Source organism: Callithrix jacchus, chromosome 21, assembly GCF_049354715.1.
Source record: "Callithrix jacchus isolate 240 chromosome 21, calJac240_pri, whole genome shotgun sequence".
NCBI classification, from domain to species: domain Eukaryota; kingdom Metazoa; phylum Chordata; class Mammalia; order Primates; family Cebidae; genus Callithrix; species Callithrix jacchus.
In genome coordinates, this window is record NC_133522.1 from 37201005 (window position 1) to 37213558 (window position 12554).

Here is a 12554-nt window from a genome sequence, read left to right on the forward strand (position 1 = left end):
AAGTGATTTAACCCCTAAAATAAATATTCAGAAAACCCTCTCTGTACATATAAGTCGAAGAATATGCAACACTTTCATTAAAAAAAATGATTATAATAATAATAAAGTATTTGTTCATATATGTAGCTGAAATCTTCTGTTCCAGCTCACATGTCCCCAATAAAGAAGGGAGGTACAGACATAGATGATTCTGTGGTTCACTATCTTATAGGCTTTTTGTACTGGGACACTATCACCATCAAAAATTTATCCCTCTTGTTATATTTCTAGAATTTTTAAATTTTTTCTTTGTTTCTTTCTTCCCTTTTTTATTTGTTTTGCTTTGTTTTATAGCATGCCAAATCCTCTGGCATGCATGACGGCCTTCAACAATCTCTCTTTAAGTTTTCCTTTGCTTGAATATTCTGGAAGTAAAAGCACACTAAAGCAACTATGAGATGTAGGTAACCTTTCCGTGTCTGGGCCATTTTTGGCTATAATCATCTTTAATTTTCCTAGTCCTCCCACAGATGCTCTGTTTGTGCCCATTGTAAACTGCAAGAAGAGTCTTTTCTGTTCATCTGTAAATGAATGAAGGATTTCCCAGAGCTCCCCAATCAGAACAGAGTCCCTGGTACAGCCACCATCATATTGTATAGTTTCTTGTAGTGCTTTGAAATCTAGATTTTGGCTTCCACATATAAGCAATTCAGTGTCGTCTGGTCTGAGTAAGTACTTTAAGAGAGATTCATTGGTCACCATATGAAAACCTCTCTGAAAAGCCTTGAACTGTTTTTCTACTGATTTATTGAGAATGTAGTCAGAATAAAGACTGACAAATTCCTTCCTGTTTTCATTTGTAATTGGAATTTTATCACCATTTTCCTTTAGATCATATATCACTGGGTTACCAAAAAGATCTGTCTGGCCAGGCACAGTGGCTCAAGCCTGTAATCCCAGAATTTTGGGAAGCCAAGGCGGGTGGATCACACGGTCAAGAGATCGAGACCATCCTGGTCAACATGGTGAAACCCCGTCTCTACTAAAAATACAAAAAATTAGCTGGGCACAGTGGCGTGTGCCTGTAATCCCAGCTACTCAGGAGGCTGAGGCAGGAGAATTGCCTGAACCCAGGAGGCGGAGGTTGCAGTGAGCCGAGATCGCGCCATTGCACTCCAGCCTGGGTAACAAGCGAAACTCTGTCTAAAAAAAAAAAAAATTTGTCAGTGATATCTGGAAAATGATCATCATGTCATCTTTTATCCCCTTCATACTCCAATAAATCTTTTAAAGTCTGATATAGAACTTGGTAAGAGTCTACCAAGTCACAAAAAGTCCCTTTTTTCCCCATTAGCTTTCTGTAGACAATTATTGGAAAATGTACATCCAGTATACAGTTGTTGCAAATAGTCAGACTTGGTACTGTGCCAATCAGGGTAAACTGACCCTCAGTTTCAAAAGAAGATGGATTAAACCAAAACAATTTTGTCGATTCTTCTTATGTGAACATACCAATATCTGGACTGCAGATTTCCTCCACAACCAACCGAGAAAATTCTTTGGAAACATCTCCCTCATCAACTCCTTGTTCTCCTTCAAATTCCACAAACAACTGCTTCTTCAAGTCTGCAGGATTTTCCACAGCAATCATCTCTAGCTGGACAAGTGCATCACCTATGATATGGTCACATCTAACTCTGAGTCTCAAATATGGATTCAACTGCTGTCCTTGAACTAAGCTGTCGAGAACAGTGATTCTTCATTCACTGTACATGCAACTTCTGTCATTATACAATCCCAAAGTCTTTGTGACAGCATACAGTACAAAGGGACACATCATAGAAGATAATTTGTTTCTACTTTTAAAAAACAGTATAATCTTTATCCATTTCTAGAACCTCATGCAGTGGTTCATTAATAAACTCTTCAAAAGAGGATACGTAGTTTCTGACAATCCAAGGTTTTAACACCAAGTTCAGTTTCCAGGGTGTCTCAAGAACCTTTCTTTCTTCTTTCTTTTCCCAAAAGTTCCTGAAGTGTCAGCTCACTGGACTCAGGGATGGGCTCTTCATCATCTTCTTCAGTGTGATTTGTGTCCGCTTCTCCTCCCACTACATTTGTATAGTAAACCGTTTTCAAGCACTTGGAAGCAGCAATAATGGCATCATCATCATTCACTAGATTTCAACTGTTAAATTCATTGCTCAAGACTTCATAAGTAATAAATCGCTGAAATGTCTCCATCATTCTCCGAAGCTGGTCTGCATTGTATTTAGACCAACAGTCTGATCAGTTTTCCTTGGGCTGCAAGGGGTAGCTTGCTCACTGTTTTGCAAAATAATGGCAAAGCCATTTCCAGATATTCGGGACTGTGGAGATTTCTATTCTCCACTACGATAATGAACAAATGCAGATAATTAGGATCTCAAGAGCATACATTGTGATACATCAAGTCACATTCCACGTTAGGTAACAAATATACAAGTGCACTGAGAAAGGCAGTTTCAATTTTTTCATTAGAGAGCAATCTGGTGTAGACCCCTCTAATGGCATCAATATCCACAGACACATCATCAGGGCCTAATATTTGCAAACTGTTGTCTCCCTGTGAGCCATCACCTACCCTTGAGGAAGATGCTTCTGAGTCTTCTTCCATAGCAGGAGGAGAACATGCAGATTTTTCCTTTTCATCTTCATCCCTGTCTTCATCCTTTGCTTGAAGAGATTTCAGTTCTTCCTTGGTATGTTGTGTAACTTTCCAGAACCTCTGTACCAATGCCTCAGCACTAGAAAAAACTCTTCCAATAACTCAGATTAAAAGGGAATAATCCTCTTTCTCTGCATAATTCAAGAATTTCATATACCTTCTATTCTGTTAAGTAAGTCACATCTTTAATCTGTATGAAAAGTTTACAGCTGTTTATCTAGACACCTAATAGATGTTTGGATTATTCCCAATTTTTTTAATACCATGAATAAAATTGCAATGAATGTTTACGTACAAATATTTTTGGACATATATTTTTATTTCTCTTGGGTACATTGATCTACCAGCACTGTGAGTCCCTAGATAAAGAATAAACTTGCTGGGTCAAAGGGTAGATGTATGTTTCCCTTTATTAGAAACTGCCAAACGGTTTTCCAAAGTGGTTGTACTTAGTCTTTTTGGAGGGAAACTGCTCTTGGTCATCTCACATCTCTGTTGTTTAAGATATGAGTTCCACATTCTTTATCCTCCAAGCAATCGCTGCCTTGAAGCCCCACATATTTTCCTCTCTAAAAACTTCGGATTTTACAAATACAAAATCACTCTACTAAGAATTATAAAAGCTTATTTTAGAACAAAAAGCCAAGAATTGGCCCAGTGTGGTGGCTCACACCTGTAATCCCAGCACTTTGGGAGAACTACATGGGCAGATCATGAGGTCAGGAGATTGAGACCATCCTGGCCAACATGATGAAACCCTGTCTCTACTAAAAATACAAAAATTAGCTGGGGGTGGTGGCGTGCACCTGTAATCCCAGCTACTCAGGAGGCTGAGGCAGGGGAATAGCTTGAACCTGGGAGACAGAGGTTGCAGTGAGCCAAGATCACACCATTGCACTACACTCCAGCCTGGTGACAGAGGAAGACTCGGTCTCAAAACAAACAAACAAACAAAAAAAAAGCCATTGCAACAGCAAATCAAAAAACTTATTCATCATGATCAAGTAGGATTCATCCCGGGGATGCAAGGCTGGTTCAACATACGCAAGTCTATCAACGTAATTCACCACATAAACAGAACCAAAAACAAAAACCACATGATTATCTCAATTGACGCAGAGAAGGCATTTGACAAAATTCAACAGCCCTTTATGCCAAAAACCCTCAATAAACTCGGTATCGATGGAACGTATCTCAAAGTAATAAAAGCTATTTATGACAAACCAACAGCCAATATCATACTGAATGGGCAAAAACTGGAAGCATTCCCTTTGAAATCTGGCACTAGACAAGGATGTCCTCTCTCACCACTCCTATTCAATATAGTACTGGAAGTTCTAGCCAGAGCAATCAGGCAAGAAAAAGAAATAAAGGGTATTCAAATAGGAAAGGTGGAAGCCAAATTGTCTCTATTTGCAGATGACATGATAGTATACCTAGAAGACCCCATTGCCTCAGCCCAAAAACTCCTGAAACTGATAAACAACTTCAGCAAAGTCTCAGGATATAAAATCAATGTGCAAAAATCACAAGCATTCGTCTACACCAATAACAGACTTAAAGAAAGCCAAATCAAGAGCGAACTGCCATTCGCAATTGCTACAAAAAGAATAAAATACCTTGGAATACAACTCACAAGGAACGTAAGGGACCTCTTCAAGGAGAACTACAAACCACTGCTCAACGAAATCAGAGAGGACACAAACAGATGAAGAAACATTCCATGTTCATGGTTAGGAAGAATTAATATCGTGAAAATGGCTATACTGCCCAAAGTAATTTACAGAATCAACGCTATCCCCATCAAGCTACCATTGACTTTCTTCACAGAACTGGAAAAAACCACCATGAACTTCATATGGAACCAAAAGAGAGCCCGCATAGCCAAGTCAATTCTAAGCAAAAAGAACACAGCGGGGGGCATCACACTACCGGATTTCAAACTATACTACAAGGCTACAGTAATCAAAACAGCATGGTACTGGTACCAAAACAGAGATATAGACCAATGGAACAAAACAGAGGCACCGGAGGCAACACAACATACATACAACTATACAATCTTTGATAAACCTGACAAAAACAAGCAATGGGGAAAGGATGCCCTGTTTAACAAATGGTGTTGGGAAAACTGGCTAGCCATGTGCAGAAAGCAGAAACTGGACCCCTTCCTGACACCTTACACTAAAATTAACTCCAGATGGATTAAAGACTTAAACATAAGACCTGGCACCATAAAAACCCTAGAAGGAAATCTAGGCAAAACTATCCAGGACATAGGAGTAGGCAAGGACTTCATGAACAAAACACCAAAAGCATTGGCAACAAAAGCCAAAATAGACAAATGGGACCTAATGAAACTCCACAGCTTCTGCACGGCAAAAGAAACAGTCACTAGAGTGGATTGGCAACCAACAGAATGGGAAAAAATTTTCGCAGTCTACCCATCTGACAAAGGGCTGATATCCAGAATTTACAAAGAACTCAAACAGATTTACAGGAAAAAAACAAACAAGCCCATTCAAAAGTGGGCAAAGGATATGAACAGATACTTTACGAAAGAAGACATATATGAGGCCAACAATCATATGAAAAAATGCTCATCGTCACTGGTCATCAGAGAGATGCAAATCAAAACCACATTGAGATACCATCTCACGCCAGTTAGAATGGCGATCATTAAAAAATCTGGAGACAACAGATGCTGGAGAGGATGTGGAGAAAAACGAACACTTCTACACTGTTGGTGGGAGTGTAAATTAGTTCAACCATTGTGGAAGACAGTGTGGCGATTCCTCAAGGCCTTAGAAATAGAAATTCCATTTGACCCAGCAATCCCATTACTGGGTATATATCCAAAAGACTATAAATCGTTCTACTATAAGGACACATGTACACGAATGTTCATTGCAGCACTGTTTACAATAGCAAAGACATGGAATCAACCCAAATGCCCATTGATAATAGACTGGATTGGAAAAATGTGGCACATATACACCATGGAATATTATACAGCAATCAGAAATGATGAGTTCGTGTCGTTTGTAGGGACATGGATGAATCTGGAGAACATCATCCTCAGCAAACTGACACAAGAACAGAAAATGAAACACAGCATATTCTCACTCATAGGTGGGTGATGAAAAATGAGAACACATGGACACAGAAAGGGGAGTACTAAACACTGGGGTCTATTGGGGGGAAAAGGGGAGGGCCAGTGGGAGGGGGAGGTGGGGAGGGATAGCCTGGGGAGAAATGCCAAATGTGGGTGAAGGGGAGAAGAAAAGCAAAGCACACTGCCATGTGTGTACCTACGCAACTGTCTTGCATGCTCTGCTCATGTACCCCAAAACCTATAATCCAATAAAAAATTAAAAAAAAAAAAAAAAAGCCAAGAATTTGACTACTTGTTCACGCTGTGTCCTTTATGGTCTTCCCTTCACTGACAGCCTGAGACCTGTGGCTTAATTTAAATGACTGAAGAGCTACAGGGTCACAAGTGGTGAAGAGAAAGAAAAACACATGAGATAAGATTTTTAAATATCAACTAGCTATTTGGGGCACCCAGCAGTTCCCAGTAAACTTGCCGAATAAGTTTACTCTAAAGGCTTGATAACAGCCAATGAACAGTGCAGGAAAAATATGTTGACCACGGCTGGGGGCATTTCATTTACTATTCCAGTGGTATTTCCAACAGAGAAACAAGAGAATTAATTCATCTTTCACTCAACAGCTACCACTATCAGTGTATTTCTATGATGTTAGAAGAAACCTGAATATTGTTATGAACATTATCTCTCTGTCTGTAAAAAGTACAGGTCATAGAGGTATTACGCTATGATTTTCATGTAGGCAACAAAATTTTCTTTTAAAAAATTCCAAAAGTACATATACTAGTCAGCTGTGGAAGTTCTCAAAGAATTATGCCTCCCAAAATTCATGCCCTGGTGTAGCTCTTGCCCCTTCAATTGATGCTGAATAAACTAGGCTACTTAATAAACACTAGAATTCAGTGGAGGTGATGCTTTGCAGCCCTGGAACAGAGCCCTTAAAAGGGCTAGCATCCCTGCTTTGTTGCTGCTAGGAGCTCTGCACAGCCATGGAAGAAGTATAGATATTCTTTGTTGTTTTTGTTGAGACAGAGTCTCGCTCTGTTGCCAGGCTGGAGTGCAATGGCACAATCTCGGCCCACCACAACCTCCAACTTCCTGGTTCAAGCGACTCTCCTGTCTCAGCCTCCCGAGTAGCTGGGATTACAGGCACATGCCACCATGCCCAGTTAATTTTTGTATTTTTAGTAGAGACGGGGTTTCACCATGTTGGCCAGGATGGTCTCAATCTTCTGACCTTGTGATCAGCCCACCTCAGCCTCCCAAAGTGCTGGGATAACACCAGTTAAGCCTGTCTAGTTGTAAAAACAAAGACGGAAGGCATGGTGCGGTGGTTCATGCCTGTAATCCCAGCACTTTGGGAGACTGAGGTGGGTGGGTCACAAGATCAAGAAACCAAGACCATCCTGGCCAACATAGTGAAACACAAAACAAACCTACTAAAAACACAAAAATTAGCTGGGCGCGGTGGTGCGAGCCTGTAGTCCCATCTACTCAGGAGGCTGAGGCAAGAGAATCACTTGAACCCAGGAGGCAGAGGTGGCAGTGAACTGAGATTGCACCACTGCATCCAGCCTGGTGACAAAGCGAGACTCTGTCTTAAAAAAAAAAAAAAAAAAAAAAAAGGGCCGGGCACAGTGGCTCATGCCTGTAATCCCAGCACTTTGGGAGGCCTGGGAAGCGGAGGTTGCAGTGAGCTGAGATCGCGCCACTGCACTCCAGCCTGGAGACTGGCGACCGAACAAGACTCTGTCTCAAAAAAAAAAAAAAAAAAAGACTAGTAATTTTGACTGTTGTTTTTCTTACTTTCCTGTGAATATTTGTGTATATATTAACCATTTATGTTCCTTTCTTCCCCTTCGCCCATTGAGCTAGAATCTATCATCGGATGTGGTAATAATCGGTTAGTCTTATACCTCAGTATTCAGGCTACAAGATATCGAAGGAAAAGTGTGAGGCAGCTTGAAGGATAATAACATCACCCAGAGATGGACCATATGACACATGAGACTTTGTATCCTTTTGGGGCAAGAAAGTTAGGAGGTGTTAGATTGTTTGGGGAGTGTCTTGCATCATGTTAGAAAGTTACATACAGGGGCCGGGCGCAGTGGCTCATGCCTATAATCCCAGCACTTTGGGAGGCCGAGGTCAAGAGATCGAGACCATCCTGGTCAACAAGGTGAAACCCCGTCTCTACTAAAAATACAAAAATTAGCTGGGCATGGTGGCGTTTGCCTCTAATACCAGCTACTCAGGAGGCTGAGGCAGGAGAACTGCCTAAACCCAGGAGGCGGAGGTTGCGGTCAGCCGAGATTGCCATTGCACTCCAGCCTGGGTAACAAAAGTGAAACTCCATCTCAAAAAAAAAAAAAGTTAAATATAGGTTAAAAAGGTATATATGCTGCCAAGTCAACAATGGGTTGACTATGTAGTTTTGTTTGTTTGTTTTTGTAGTTTTTCTTTGTTTTTGTTTTTGCACCAGGCTGGAGTGCAGTGGTGCAATCTCAGCTCCCTGCAACCTCTGGCTCCTGGATTCAAGCAATTCTCCTGCCTCAGCCTTCTGAGTAGCTACGACTGCAGGCGGGCACCACCACGCTCAGCTAATTTTTGTATTTCACTAGTGACGGGGTTTCACCACATTGGCCAGGATGTTCTCGATCTTCTGACCTCGTGATCCACCTGCCTTGGCCTCCCAAAGGGCTGGGATTACAAGCGTGAGCCACCACACCCAGCCTCCTATGTAGTTTTATGCATGCCAACTGGTCTGCTAGCTTTATGATTCCCAGAATCATCTTCTGGGAAATCTGAGCAAGATTTGGAAGGCAGAAGTGAATGGTAACCATTGACTCTTCAAAGACCATCATTGTTAGCACAACAAGAGATAGAGGCAGAAGTGCTGGCAGATTCCAGCCCTCATTCATGCTTTCCCTCCTCTGTATCTAGCTCTTCTTCCTGACTGCAAGCTTTGCTGATGGGCAATTTTACATGTCAACTCAGAGGGCATTTTTCAGATGAGACTAACATTTAAATCAGTGAACTTTAGGTAAAGTAGATTGTCTTCCATAATGTGGGTGGGCCTCATCCAATACGGTAAAGGCCTGAGCAGAACAAAAAGATCAGCCTCCCTGAGCAAGAGGAAATTCTCCAACAGACTGCCTTCAGCCTTCATCTGCAACATCAACTCTCCAGGGTCTCAGGCTTGCCAGTCCCCCTGCAGATTTTGGAGTTCCCAGCCTTCATAATCACATGAGTCAATTCCATAGATAGAAAGAAAGATGGGTAGATGGACAGAGAGGATAGATAGATGATAGATGATAGAGAGAGAGAGAGAGAGAGAGAGAGAGAGAGAGAGAGAGAGAGAGAGAGATGATTGATATAGATAGATAGAGATAGATAGATAGATAGACAGATAGAGAGATAGACAGGCAGATACACAGATAGAGAAATAGGCAGATAGATCCTACTGACTCTCTTTTTCTCTGAAGAGCCCGAACACAAGGGCCAACAGTCTTTCCAGGCCCGTAACCAGATGCAGAGGTAACAACAGGCTTCCCAGTCTTCTTCCCATTTCACTCCTCAGTTGATATCCCTGTCTCCCCATATTCCTTTGTGAACTCTGCTCTTGTCCACTGGCACTAGCATTTCAGAAGGCAGGTTACAGACATTTCTCTGATCCTCCAACCCCTCCTTGTAAACCACACTTCTGCAACCCCTTCCATAATGGTACAAGGCCTTATTCCTATGATAAATCTCTTATTACATAAAACTCATAATGGTTCTGCTGTCTTTACTGTGCCATGATTGATATAAGGTATTACCATTTTGTGCAAAAGAAATTGTGCTAATGTTCTCAGCATAAGCAGTAAAGCACTAACACTGTTAAATGGTTCTCATTTCTTGTCCCATTCATCCACTCATTCATTCACTGAGGAAACATTTGCTGAGTGCCTACCATTGGTCAGGTACTGTTCTAAGGTAGCAGACTTAAAATACACGAAGGGCTGTGATGTGAAGATGATCAGCATCTAGAACTATAACCATTGAAGGAAAATTGCCAGGAGGAGATTTCAGTTCGATATTAAGAACTTTCTGACAATTAAAATTGCCTCAAAGGTAAGATCTCTCTGTTCTAAGTACTAGTACTAGAGAAATGACCTAGCAGGTAATTTCTTCCTTACCAGGGACACATCAGAAGCCCGGATGTATCAGTTAGTAGAGTTTAAATATTCACCAGGTTCACTTTTAAATTTTATGTTTGATGATTCCAATATACTATATGCTATCTGTGAGATTGTGAGACTCTATATTCTGTCTGTATTCTAAGGTGACTACGAGATATAGTAGGATTGTGTTAATCTCAGAACAATACAAGAAGGGAAGAGAACAGGTGTTTTTGGTTTACCACATGCCAGGCAATATTCATTAGTTGTTTTACAATCCTCCCAAAACTCTAAAAAGTAAGTGGTATCATCCCCTCTGTATGGATAAAGACACTTACTCAAACATCTCAGCCACCAAGCAGAAGAAACCGAAAACTTTCTGACCCCAAGTCCATGTTTTTTTCTTATGCTGTATCTCCTCAAATTTCAGCATTTTTATGAAAGAATTAATATGATTCCTATTCATGATTATTATAAGATTATTAACTCTCACATAATAAAGCATTGTTTCGTTTATCAGGTCAAATCTTAATGCATGCATATTTTAATATGTATCTTAGAATATACACTGTATTAACTATATTAAGCAATAACATAACATCATTTATCAAATGTTTCATATGTTCCAACCACTCCAAAGTGCTTTACATTCTCATTTCATCCTCACAGGAATTCCGCAAATGGAGATTTTTTTTAGCCTTATGCTACAGATAACAGTGAAAATCAGAGAGGCAAAGACATGTTTCCAAAGTTGATCAGCTCCTAGAAAGTGGCAAGACTGGAACCCATTTTGTTCTGGTCAACTTTGAGGCTCCTTTTCTGTGTTCTGGGTACCCTGGATTACTCTTTCCCTTGGGCTGGGGCAGGTATGGCAGATTTTTGTTTCCATATTTTGCAAGATGACTTGCTCTTTCGCCTACATGTTCCAAGATTATTTGCCACTTCTCCCTCTAGATGTCTCCTTAAACAATTTGTTGTTTATTTCTACAACAGTTTCTACTTTCAGCCCCATTTAAAATAAAACTTAGGAAGACTCACCCCATCAGGCCATTTAAATATGAGAAACTGGTTGAGCAAATAACAAAGTATTTGAGAATACTGAAGTTGTCGTAAATGACATACTACTCCCATTCATTGTAATGTAGGTGTTCTAAGACTTTTTTCTTTTTTTACTTTGCTAGATCAACCACTCCAACTTGATGGCCTTGCTTCCAGCTATGATTCAAATCCACAGAGGATTTAATTTTCACTTTAAACTACAGCTGACTGTTGCTGTAGGAGAGGTTTAAGACACCCAGGGATATAAATTGCCTCATCTACCACCAGGGGAAAAATGATTGTATCTTGTAATACAGACCACAGGATAGGGACGAGCTTGTCTGCTGTGCACCCCTGTTACCAATATCAGCTCCAAAGAAGAAAAATAGATTTGAGGAGAAGAGAATTTGTTTTCAGCTCATTACAGGGAAAGGAAAACTATGTCGCTATATATGCTTCATATATAAAGAGGAACATATACATAAATACACAGCGGGAGAGAAGAAAGCTAGCATTTATTAAGGCTTAATATAGACCAAGAGCTTCAGGTACCTTACAACAACCCTAAGAGATGTGGTTATTTCCATATTATAAAGGAAAGAATTGAAAAAATCTTCGTTTATAAACCCCTCCAACTCAAAAGTCCAAGCTTTCTCCACCATATTCTACTGACTTTATGTATAATCTTACATAAATTCCTCTTAGAAATTCTGAGATAATTTGTATATCACTTACCTTTTTAATTATTTCAGAATGAAAATAAAGTCATGAATCTCCCAAGGGGGCTTCAGACTCATCTGCAGTCTCTACCAGTTGTCCCCTCTTCTTTAATTTTTGTTACCCAGTTTACAAGCGTCCCTATGTTTAAGTCTTGACAAAAGTTCTTTGAAAGCCTTGACATTTATACTGAAAGTAAATACAAAAAAAATTCTCCTCCCATTTGGAAAGCATTTAAAAAAACCTTCTAGCTACCTGGATATGACGTCTATTGTTACAAGCAGCCCAAAGCCCATCGCACTTGATTTGGGGGCAATGCCCTGCCCTCTTGTGAAGAGTCACCCCCCTCCTACCTGGTGGTGTTGATGGAGCTGTCATTTAGGGTCCCTTCCCTTTCCTGATTCAAGGGTGAAAAACCAGGTCGGATTCTCCCTGCCCCCAGCAAGGATTCAGATTTTGTGCAGCAAACTTCAAAGGTAGAAAACATTTGGAGATTCAACCCAAAAGTGATGCTCACAAGCACTGTCCGTGATTCTTCTGACTCTGCCCGCATTCTTGCCTCACTCATCGATTATTGATTCATCTTTTTCTTCAGTTCTGTGTGCTATCCCGTATCCTCCCAGTACATTTCTTTATTTTTCGTTCCTTATTAGCTTGAGGTAGCTTCTGTTGTCAGAAAAGAAAGCGCCTGAGCTGACCATCCAGGCTTTGATAGGATACATAGGGCCCCAGTTAGACAACTCACTGCCCTGGGCCAAACTGTGACATTGGCTCCCTAGGTCTCTCTTTCCTGGATGCTTGCATGTCCTTCCACCTGTGTTTACAGGATGTGCACTTTCATTA

The 12554-nt window shown here is 40.7% G+C and overlaps 1 pseudogene; it reads right to left on the bottom strand.

Annotated features, from left to right (window-relative positions):
- Positions 1–327: 327 nt before the first annotated feature.
- LOC100406439 (ubiquitin-protein ligase E3A-like) lies at positions 328–12264 on the bottom strand (annotated as a pseudogene).
- Between the last annotated feature and the right edge of the window lie 290 nt (positions 12265–12554).